This window comes from Pseudophryne corroboree, chromosome 3 (assembly GCF_028390025.1).
Source record: "Pseudophryne corroboree isolate aPseCor3 chromosome 3, aPseCor3.hap2, whole genome shotgun sequence".
Lineage (NCBI taxonomy): Eukaryota > Metazoa > Chordata > Amphibia > Anura > Myobatrachidae > Pseudophryne > Pseudophryne corroboree.
The window spans coordinates 33,302,956-33,313,571 of record NC_086446.1 but is presented as its reverse complement, the minus strand read 5'-3'; the positions used below and the strand labels follow the sequence as shown (position 1 = coordinate 33,313,571).

The window sequence follows — 10,616 nt, the reverse complement described above, 5'->3', positions numbered from 1 at the left end:
AGGGAGGAGACTGCATCCCCTCTCCAGGCCCCACACCCGCTGCCTGCACCGTGTTACATCGCTCCCCGTATCTCTATGTATGTACTTACCGCCAGTCCTCTGCCCGGAGCGCTACACACCCGACTTCCGCTCTGTGCGTTCCACCGACTTCCGCTCTATGCGTTTCACCCGACTTCCGCCCTGTGCGTTCCACCGACTTCCGCTCTATGCGTTTCACCCGACTTACGCCCTGTGCGTTCCACCTGACTTCCGCCCTGTGCGGTCCACACTCTGTAGGATCCCGGTAGATTGTGCTGAGCGGGAAGATGCAGGAGGGAGACATTGTTACATGATCTGACAGCAGCAGGAGAGGGTGACTATTATTATACAGGGGTAGCAGCCTGTGGTGCCATTTTGTTATTATTATTATTATTATTATTATTATTATACAGGGGGAGCAGCCTGTGGTGTCCTAATATTATTATTATTATTATACAGGGGGAGCAGCCTGTGGTGTCCTAATATTATTATTATTATTATTAATATTATTATTATTATACAGAGGCAGCAGCCTGTGGTGTCCTGTGGTTGTTATGATCATACAAGTGGAGCAGCCTGTGGTCTCCATTTATTATTATACAGGGGGAGCAGCTTATCTATAAGGCCTAGTTCAAGGTTGATTGCAAATGCAATATCTTCCTCAAGTGGGCAAACCATGTGCACTGCAGGTGTGGCAGATATAACGTGCAGAGAGAGAGTTATAGGCCCTACACACTGGCCGATCTGCCGCCGAGCTGCCCGACGGCGGATACGGCCGACGGGCGACCCGGCGGCGGGTGGGCAGTGACGGGGGGAGTTTCTTCACTCCACCCCCATCACCCGGCTGCATTGAAGTGCAGGCAAATATGGATGAGATCGTCCATATTGGCCTGCATGTACAGCCGACGGAGGACCAGCGATGAACGAGCACGGGGCCGCGCATCGTTCATCGTTGGAGCCTCCACATTGCACGATATGAATGTTATCTCGTTCATTAATGAACGAGATCATTCATATCGTGCTGTCATGTCGGCCAGTGTGTAGGGCCCTTTATATTTGGGTGGGTTATTTTGTTTCTGTGCAGGGTAAATACTGGCTGCTTTATTTTTACACTGTAATTTAGATTTCAGTTTGAAAACTCCCCACCCAAATCTAACTCTCTCTGCACGTGTTACATCTGCCCCCCCTGCAGTGCACATGGTTTTGCCCATTAGATAAAAATGTTGCTGCTGCAGTCAGGTCTGAATTAGGCCCTCTGTTACAATGCAGGGGAGCAGCCTTTGGTGTCCTGTTATGGTTTTTATTATTATACAAGGGGTACAGTATGTGGTGTCTTGTTTGCAGTGTTGTTGTTGTTATAATAATAATAACAATAATAATAATTAATAATACTATTACAGGGGGAGCCGCCTGAGGTGTCCTGTCATTATATAAGGCAAGTGGCCTGTGGTGTCATGTTATTTTTATTAATATTATTATACAGGCTGGGTGGCCTGTGGTGTCCTGTTATTATACAGATAGAGTATCCTGTGGTGACCTATTATTATTATTATTATAATACTGGGGAGCAGCCTCTGGTGTCCTTTTACATTTATATAAGTGTGACCTGTGTGTGGGCTGCTATTTGTTACCCTCCTCCCCCGGTGAGACGCTCAGCAGCCAGTGTTATACGGAGTCTGCCACAGCAAGTCTCACGACTGGGTCCAGTCTCCCTGTATTCCTCTCCCAAGGGCCAGGTTATACAGCACTTATCCTACCAGCCTTTGGGGCTTGTGTAGATGATTCAGTGCCCAATTATATATGTATTGTATATGACTTATTGCTAGCTACTGCTGTTTGTGCTCAAAACTGCTGTATTGTTATTTCTGTAGAAAACAAACAAATACCAGGTCGGCGCTTGAAAATCCAATAATACTGCCAAATATAATAAAACAATTTATTTAGCTAGCAAAAAAATATATAAAACACAAAAAGAAACATAGAAAAATAAAAACTAATAATGGACCACAATAATATATAACACATAAAACTTGGGTGTAATTACACCTCAGATAATAGCATATATATGCCTATAATAAAAACATATAGGAGTGGGTCACCGGTTTTCACCTATATAGCTTTCAATATACTGGATTCTAAGTTGTTCAGTCTCTCACAGTTCAGAAAGAATATGTCCTCCGGCTAATAAATTCAGCCTCTGTAACCATATATGTAAAGTATAATTTTCCACGTGATGGATATGATATGAAAGAACCGTACGGTTTCAATTACTCACTGAATCGCTGTCCTTGCTTTCCTATGCACGGTGGGTAATGCAAAGCCGCTCTCTATCACCCTTTGCACGGGTGAGACATCCGTCGGCGGCGCCCGCAGGGATGGATGTTTTCTTTAACACAGCACAGAGTTGGTAAGCTAAACTGCCGTGTATTATCCCTGATTGGAAATAGCCATGCTCAGCAAGACAGGCTGATGGTGTGAAAAATTGTGAAGAAATGAAGAGTCCGGTCTCTTCACAAGCAGGCTGATTGCCGGCAACAGGTTACAGACAACTTGATATTATAGAACAGCAGGTGTATTTCTCCTGTGAGCACTTGGATGGTCTCGGTGATATTCTCAGTGACCCGTCCTCTCTGTGTCCTCAACGCGTTTCTCCGCACCCCAGGCGGCTTCTTCAAGAGGTTCTTTCATATCATATCCATCACGTGGAAAATTATACTTTACATATATGGTTACAGAGGCTGAATTTATTAGCCGGAGGACATATTCTTTCTGAACTGTGAGAGACTGAACAACTTAGAATCCAGTATATTGAAAGCTATATAGGTGAAAACCGGTGACCCACTCCTATATGTTTTTATTATAGGCATATATATGCTATTATCTGAGGTGTAATTACACCCAAGTTTTATGTGTTATATATTATTGTGGTCCATTATTAGTTTTTATTTTTCTATGTTTCTTTTTGTGTTTTATATATTTTTTTGCTAGCTAAATAAATTGTTTTATTATATTTGGCAGTATTATTGGATTTTCAAGCGCCGACCTGGTATTTGTTTGTTTTCTATTGCTAATTGCTGAGGAGGCTGGCTACCTCCTTACCAGGTGGCTGCTGATTCCAATTCACATTTACACAGTTCTGCCCAGCGCCAACAAACCTTATTTTTTGTTTATTGTTATTTCTGTGCTGTATTACACCTCCTATAACCTATGCCAGGTGGTTAGCGGTTCTGTACCTCACATCTACCTGTAAATTGTGAGGGGCGTCACATTTGCATATTTTCATAGTTGTACTCTGTATGTGTATTTACTATGTCCTCTATGGGTAATATGGAGGCTGGAGCTCCTATACTGGTTTCATGCAGATCCTGTTCAGCCGCTATAGACTGTCAGGATTTTGTACAATATGGGGGGGCATTCAGGCCTGATCGCTGCTGTGCACTTTCACACAGCGGGTGATCAGGTCTGAACTGCGCAGGCGTGACAGACCGCAGCGACATGGAGCGCCGGACAGCGCGTTTATTCCGAATACACCGGCGATCGCAGGTTGATTGACAGGAAGAGGCCGTCTGTGGGTAGCAACTGACTGTTTTCAAGGAGTGTCCGGAAACACGCAGGAGGGACCCGGCATTTTACGGGAGGATTCCCGACGTCGGCTCCGGCCCCGATCATCGCAGCGGCTGAGTAAGTCCTGGGCTGAGCAGAAACTGCACAAACTGATGTTTGTGTAGTTTCTGCTACACATGCGATCGCACACCTGCACGCACCACAAACCCTCCCCGGTAGGCAGCGATTACCTGATCGCAGGGATGCAAAAAAACGGACCCTAGTGTTTGAATTACCCCCATGGTCTCTGTTAGAGGTGTTCTGCTACACCAACATTACAGGACTGTTACACCAGCGCCTGTCCAAGAGCCATCATGAGTGGCTTCTTTATCTCAGGTTATGTCGCAGTTAGTAGAACACTTGTCGGCTCCTACTCTACCTCTACTACAGGGGTTTCCTCAACAGCTTCAGCCTGCTTTGTTGGACCCCATTATGTTGTCTCCCTGGATGGACATGTTTTCACAGTCTGTCCAGAGCTTAGCTCAGACATCAGTCGCTTTTCAAGATATGTTACAGGGCGACAGACCAGGAGCCTTTAAAGTGCCGAGATGGGCTACACCCGTATCTCAATCGGCGCAGACTTCAGATTCTAAGATGTCTTCTGATCAGGAGGCAGAGGACAATGCGTCGGACCCTGGTTCTGACTCGGCAGGAAGTGGAGCAACGCTCTAATGTGGATGTCCCCGCCTTAGTCAGGGCAGTTCATTCTGTCCATAACCTAGAGGAAGAGGTTCCGGCTCCTAAGCCTAAGGGTCCAATCTATAAGAGACAAAGGGTCATTGAGGCAGAAAATCCTCAGTCAGACCAGCTCACGGAATGGGAAGTTTCAGCTACCAAGAAAGCTGGCTTCTCTCTACCCTCTCCCAGAGGGAGATTGTAATAAATGGGAGGTTCCTGCTTCTGTAGATGCTCATGTAGCTTGTCTAGTGAAAGATCTACATTGCCCATTCCCTCTGCATACTCCTTTAAGGATGCAACGGATAGGAAAAATTAGATTTTCCTCAGAACCATTTTTTCTCAGGCATTTTCTATTACACGCTCAGCCATGGCTACTGCTTGGGTTGGAAGCACTTGAGGACCATCTCCCCTCGGATGCCACCAGTGAGCAGCTCTCCTGCATGTCTCGTATTAGAGAGGCAGCCTCCTATATTGTGGATGTAGCCCTTGAAACAGGAATACTCACTTCTAAAGTGTCAGAAACTTCAGTAACTGCTAGAAGAGTGTTCTGGCTTCGCTCCTGGAGGGCGGACTCTGATTTCAAGAAAGCATTGGACTCGTTACCTTTTACAGAGGATATTCTATTTGGCGCTGAGCTTGACAAGATAGTAGCCAATGTGGCAGCTTCTAAGATGGGGTGGCCAACCAGTCAGAGACAAAGAGACAAAAGTACATCAAAGAGCTGACATCAAGCTGAAGGTGCGTGCGCAAAAATGGGGTCTGGCTTTGTGCCTGCTAGGCCACACCCCTCGTATAAAATACAATGAAAATGCCAGATCCGAATAAAATATAGTGAAAAAGCCTTATTCACATAATACACTTCAGCTTCTCCATGTGTCACTTCAGCCAGCACCTGCCTGTGTCACTCCAGCGAGATCCCCCATGTGCAAATGTGTCACTCCTGCTAGTACCCTCCTGTGTCACTCCAGACAGCTCCCCCATGTGTGTCACTCCTGCCAACACCCTTCTGTGTCACTCCAGTCAGCTCCCTCATTGTGTCTCTCCAGCCAGCAACCTCCTGTATCACTCCAGCCAGCTCCCTCTTGTCACTACAGCCCACCTTCATATGTCACTACAGCCCAGTATCTCGCTCCCTCAGTTTTCAGTCGCCGTAGTGCTGCTGTGTGTCTGGCTGGAGTGCAACAGTTTCCGGATCTGTTGTGGTCAGGTGACTTTGAGTGTTGGGAGCAACATTTGAATAATGAAAGAGCCGCATGCGGCTCAATAGCCACGTGTTGGCCGCGGCTGTTCTAAGATATCCTTCCTTCCATCAACTGCGGCTCTCAAGGCTAAAACATCATACTTTAGGTCCTTTCGCCTGCAGGGAAAGGCTAAGGGACTGTCATTCCCTAAAAAGTCTGGTTCATATAAGCCCAATATGCCAAGATCCAAACAATCCTGAGCTGCTATACGTCCAGCCTGAAAGCCGGATGACAAATCCTCTGCCTGACATTATGGACCTCCTCATTGGGCAGTCCAAGGTGGGAAGCCGGCTTATTCAGTTTGCAGAGACATGGCGACAGACTACTATGGACGCCTGGGCGCAGGAAGTGGTTTCCCTGGGGTATGCCCTCACCTTTTAGAGGGGACCCCCTCAACAGTATTTTTGTATGAGTCTACCAGCAGATCCGGTCAAGGCTGTGGTTCTTCAACAGGCTAGTCACTCCCTTCTACAATCAGGAGTCCTAATACATGTCCCCATACAACAACAGCGGACAGTCTTCTATTCTACACTGTCTGGTCCAAAATCCCAATGGGAAGTATCCTATTAGCTGTGGTGAGTTACCGCAGCTAAAGGATTCCCCCTGGGCTATGCTATTAGCCCGAAAGCTGGCACTTATCGTGACAGAGGCACAAAAAAACAGAATCCCTGATAAGCAGCCCCAGGAGACCCCTTATCTGACACGAACCACAATGTTATCAGGGATCCCATATGTTATTGGCCGATAACGGGTGAGTCTCTGCACGGTAAAAACTGGTTGTAATAGGATAGCCTAATAGTGTTATTGGGTAAAAAGCATGTTATTACTGTGCGGTAACTCACGGTAACTAATAGGATACCGCCCAATTAGTCCTTTCGACCAATCGTCAACCTGAAGTCTCTCAACGGGTTCATAAGGATCCCCAAGTTTTGCATGGAAACCCTCTGCTCCATTGTTTTGGCTCTATAGCCTGGGGACTTTATGGTTTCTCTGGACATCCAGGATACATACCTGCATGTGCCTATATACGCAACCATCAGTGTTTCCTCAGGTTTGCTGTCAGTCAGCAACACTTTCAGTTCAGGGCTCTGCCATTTGGACTTTCCATGGTCCCTTGGGTCTTCACCAAGATTATGCCAAATATGGCTGCACATCTCAGGCGTCGGGGGGTTCATATCTTTCCCTACCTTGATGACCTACTGATTCTAGCACAGTCAACGGAGACTTTACGGCAATATCTTTGTTTGACCGTTGCCCTCCGACAGGCGCACAGCTGGATTCTGAACTGGGAAAAGTCCTCCCTGTCCCTCTCTCAACAGGATGTTATATCTACTAGGATCCATTCTAGATACACAGGTACAGATTATCTTCCTGACACAAGCTTGCGCAGCTTTCTTCAACGACGGCAAGTGTCCATACACTCAGCCATGTAGGTCTTGGGGTCCATGGTCTCCGCCTTCGACATGGTGGAGTATGCCCAATTCCACTCCAGGCTTCTTCAACGTCTGTTTTTGTCACGTTGGAATGGCTAGCACCAGCTCATCAGGAAGCAGACCATAGTGCTATAACAGGACTATGGTCCCTACTATGGTGGTTACAAACGTCCCATTTATACAAGGGGTGTCCCTTTAGGGTCCCGGATTGAGTATTCCTTACATTGGATGCAAGTCTTCTTGGCTGGGGAGCAGTAACTTGTCACCAGTCCTTTCAGGGACGATGGACAATACAGGACAGTCATCTGCCCATCAACATTCTTAAGATTCGGGCGTTGTACGAAACACTCCATCTGGCACAGGATCTTTTTTGCGGAAGACTCATTCAGGTACAGTCCGCAGTAGCCTACATAATTCATCAAGGAGGTACAGTATTTGCAGTCGGCCTGCCATAAAGGAGGTGGCCCGCATTCTCACATGGGCAGAGCGTCACCTCCCAGCTATCTTGGTGTTCATTCCAGGAATTCTCAACTGGGAAGCGGACTTCCTAAGCCGTCAAAACGTACACTCCAGAGAGTGGGCTCTACATCTGGAAATAAATCAACTTTCTGCATAGGGGGTCCACAGAGATACCATTGGGAGTTTTAGGTGATTGAGGAGGGGACACCAAACAGTTAAAAGCTTCAGCTCCCAGGATGCACTGGTCCTGCTCTCCTATAACCCCCACCTCCAGCGAGGTGCCGGCAGGAGCCAGGCATCTTTTAGATAAGCTTTTCTTTTTATACATAATTTTATTTTTGGTATGTTTTGGAGCAATCAGAGCTGGGCAGTCCATAGGACGCTGGCGCTGCTGCTCCAACAACTATCGCTGTAGAGATGCTCAGGCTGCAGCTGGTCACCGGGGAGCAAGAAAAGCGGTCTCCCGCTCATGGGAGATCATGTGTATAGCAGCCTTGACCTCCAGTGTGGAGACCACTTGAGGCGCTGATGTGACCGTCTGGTTTGTTTGCTGGTGGACTCCAATTAAGCTGTAGGAACATCTCAAGGATGATCAGTGGAAACAGGATGCACCTGAGCTTACTTTTGAACTTCATGGCAAAGGCTGTGAATACTTATGTACATGTGATTTCTCATACGTCCTAGAGGATGCTGGGGATGCTTCAAGAACTATGGGCACTTTAAGGAGACATGGGCACTTTAAGACTTCAAATGGGTGTGAACTGGCTCCTCCCTCTATGCCCCTCCTCCAGACTCCAGCTAGATTCTGTGCCCAGGGAGACTGGTCACAAACAGGGGAGCTCTACTGAGTTTCTCTGAAAAAAATACTTTTATGTTAGGTTTTTTATGTTCAGGGAGCTCTGCTGGCAACAGGCTCCCTGCTCCGAGGGACTGAGGGGAGAGAAGCAGACCTACTTCTGTAAGTTCAAAGGCTCTGCTTCTTATGCTACTGGACACCATTAGCTCCAGAGGGTTCGATCACTTGGTACGCCTAGCTGCTTGTTCCCGGAGCCGTGCTGTCACCCGCCCTTGCAGAGCCATAAAAAAGAAGCTGGGTGGGTAAAAGAAGAAAGGAAGACTTCAGTGATGGCAGAAGAGTTCAGGTCTTGAGGTACCGCACAGCGGTCGCGCTGCGCGCCATGCTCCCAAACACACAGCGGCACTGATAGGGTGCAGGGCGCAGGGGTGGCGCCCTGGGCAGCATGGCGACCTGAAAGTAACTGGCAAAAGTTATATGAAAAGTGCCTAGGCATTCAATATAGACCCCCACAAGTATAAAAATGAAAATGAGCGGGACTGAAGTGCGCCAGTGTGGCTTAGCCCCCACAGCTCTGACCAGCGCCATTTTCTCTTCACAGAAGCTGCAGAGACACTGGCCCTGACCTCCACACTGCTGTACAAGTAACAGGATGCAAAACGGGTATCCAGATCTTCAAGAATTACTCATAGAAGATCCCTGGCCTCTTCCTCTACGAGAGGACCTGTTACAGCAAGGGCCGTGCGTGTATCAAGACTTACCGCGGCTGCGTTTGATGGCATGGCGCCAAATCCTAGCCCGAAAGGGTGTTCCCAGTGAAGTCATTCCCACACTACTTCAGGCTAGAAAAGAAGTAACGGCGAAGCATTACCACCGTATTTGGAGAAAATATGTGTCTTGGTGTGAATCCAAGAAGGCTCCTACAGAAGAATTTCAGGTGGGGCGTTTGCTCCATTTTTTGCAAGCAGGTGTGTATGCGGGCCTAAAGTTATGCTCTATTAAAGTACAAATTTCGGCCTTATCGGTTTTCTTTCAGAAAGAATTGGCCTCCCTTCCAGAAGTACAGCCCTTCGTAAAGGGCGTGCTGCACATCCAACCTCCCTTTGTGCCCCCAGTGGTACCATGGGATCTTAATGTGGTGTTGCAGTTCCTGCAATCTCATTGGTTTGAACCTTTGCGTAAGGTTGAGTTGAAATTCCTTACTTGGAAAGTGGTCATGCTGTTGGCCTTGGCATCCGCAAGGCGGGTGTCTGAATTGGCGGCTTTGTCTCACAAAAGCCCCTATTTAATCTTCCATGCAGATAGAGCGGAGTTGAGACCTCGACAGCAATTTCTGTCAAAAGTGGTTTCATAGTTTCACGTAAACCAGCCTATTGTGGTGCCAGTGGCTACTGACGCCTTGGCGGAATCGAAGTCTCTCGATGTGCTCAGAGCTTTCAAAATCTATGTCGCCAGAACGGCTCAGATTAGGAAAACAGAGGCTCTGTTTGTCCTGTGGGCTCCCAAGAAGATTGGGGCTCCTGCTTCCAAGCAGACTATTGCACGCTGGACCTGTAATACGATTCAGCAGGCTCATTCTACGGCAGGATTGGCATTACCGAAATCGGTGAAAGCCCATTCTACCAGGAAGGTGGGCTCTTCCTGGGTGGCTGCCCGAGGGGTCTCGGAATTACAGCTTTGCCGAGCTGCTACTTGGTCGGGATCAAACACCTTTTGCGAAGTTTTACAAGTTTGATACCTTGGCTGAGGAGGACCTCATGTTTGGCCAATCAGTGCTGCAGAGTCATCCGCACTCTCCCGCCCGTTCTAGAGCTTTGGTATAAACCCCATGGTTCTTGAAGCATCCCCAGCATCCTCTAGGACGTATGAGAAAATAGGATTTTAACACCTACCTGTAAATCCTTTTCTCTTAGTCCGTAGAGCAGAGATTTTCAACCTTTTACAAATTGCGGCACACTGAACAAGATCTAAATATTGCTAAGGCACACTCAAATATAATGGTGATGCACGGTGTAGTTGTATGTCCTAGGATTTCACGTTGCAGCTTCTCCATAGGTAACGCCTGAGCCACATCTGAGAGAACCAGAAGAGCCCAACACTGCCGGGCCCAAAATTAGAACTGGCTCTGCAGCCACTAACCCCACCAGTATTGATTTTTCCAGGGCCTCAGTAGCGGTAAAACACAGATGGGCCTGGCTCTGCTTCTATGGCGGCACACCTGGAGACTGCTCAGGGCACACTAGTGTGCCACGGCGCAGTGGTTGAAAAACACTGCCGTAGAGGATGCTGGGCGCCCGTCCCTGTGCGGACACTATCTGCAGTAATTGTTATTGCTTGTGTTACACAAAGGTTGTGTTTCAGTTATGGTCAGCCTGTTGCTGATGTTGT

The 10,616-nt window shown here is 47.6% G+C and overlaps 1 protein-coding gene across 3 annotated transcripts in view; it reads left to right on the top strand.

The window, feature by feature from the left end:
* Nucleotides 1-246: 246 nt before the first annotated feature.
* The window catches only part of LOC135054613 (gastrula zinc finger protein XlCGF26.1-like), a 46,237-nt gene continuing 35,867 nt past the window's right edge, over nt 247-10,616 (top strand). For 2 of the 3 annotated variants that reach the window (XM_063957810.1, XM_063957808.1), the window contains exons 1-2: nt 247-352; nt 1,419-1,453. The gene's annotated coding sequence lies outside the window, so the exon portion shown is untranslated. The remainder of the gene's footprint in view (nt 353-1,418; nt 1,454-10,616) is intronic. The other variant, XM_063957809.1, reaches the window with a different exon arrangement.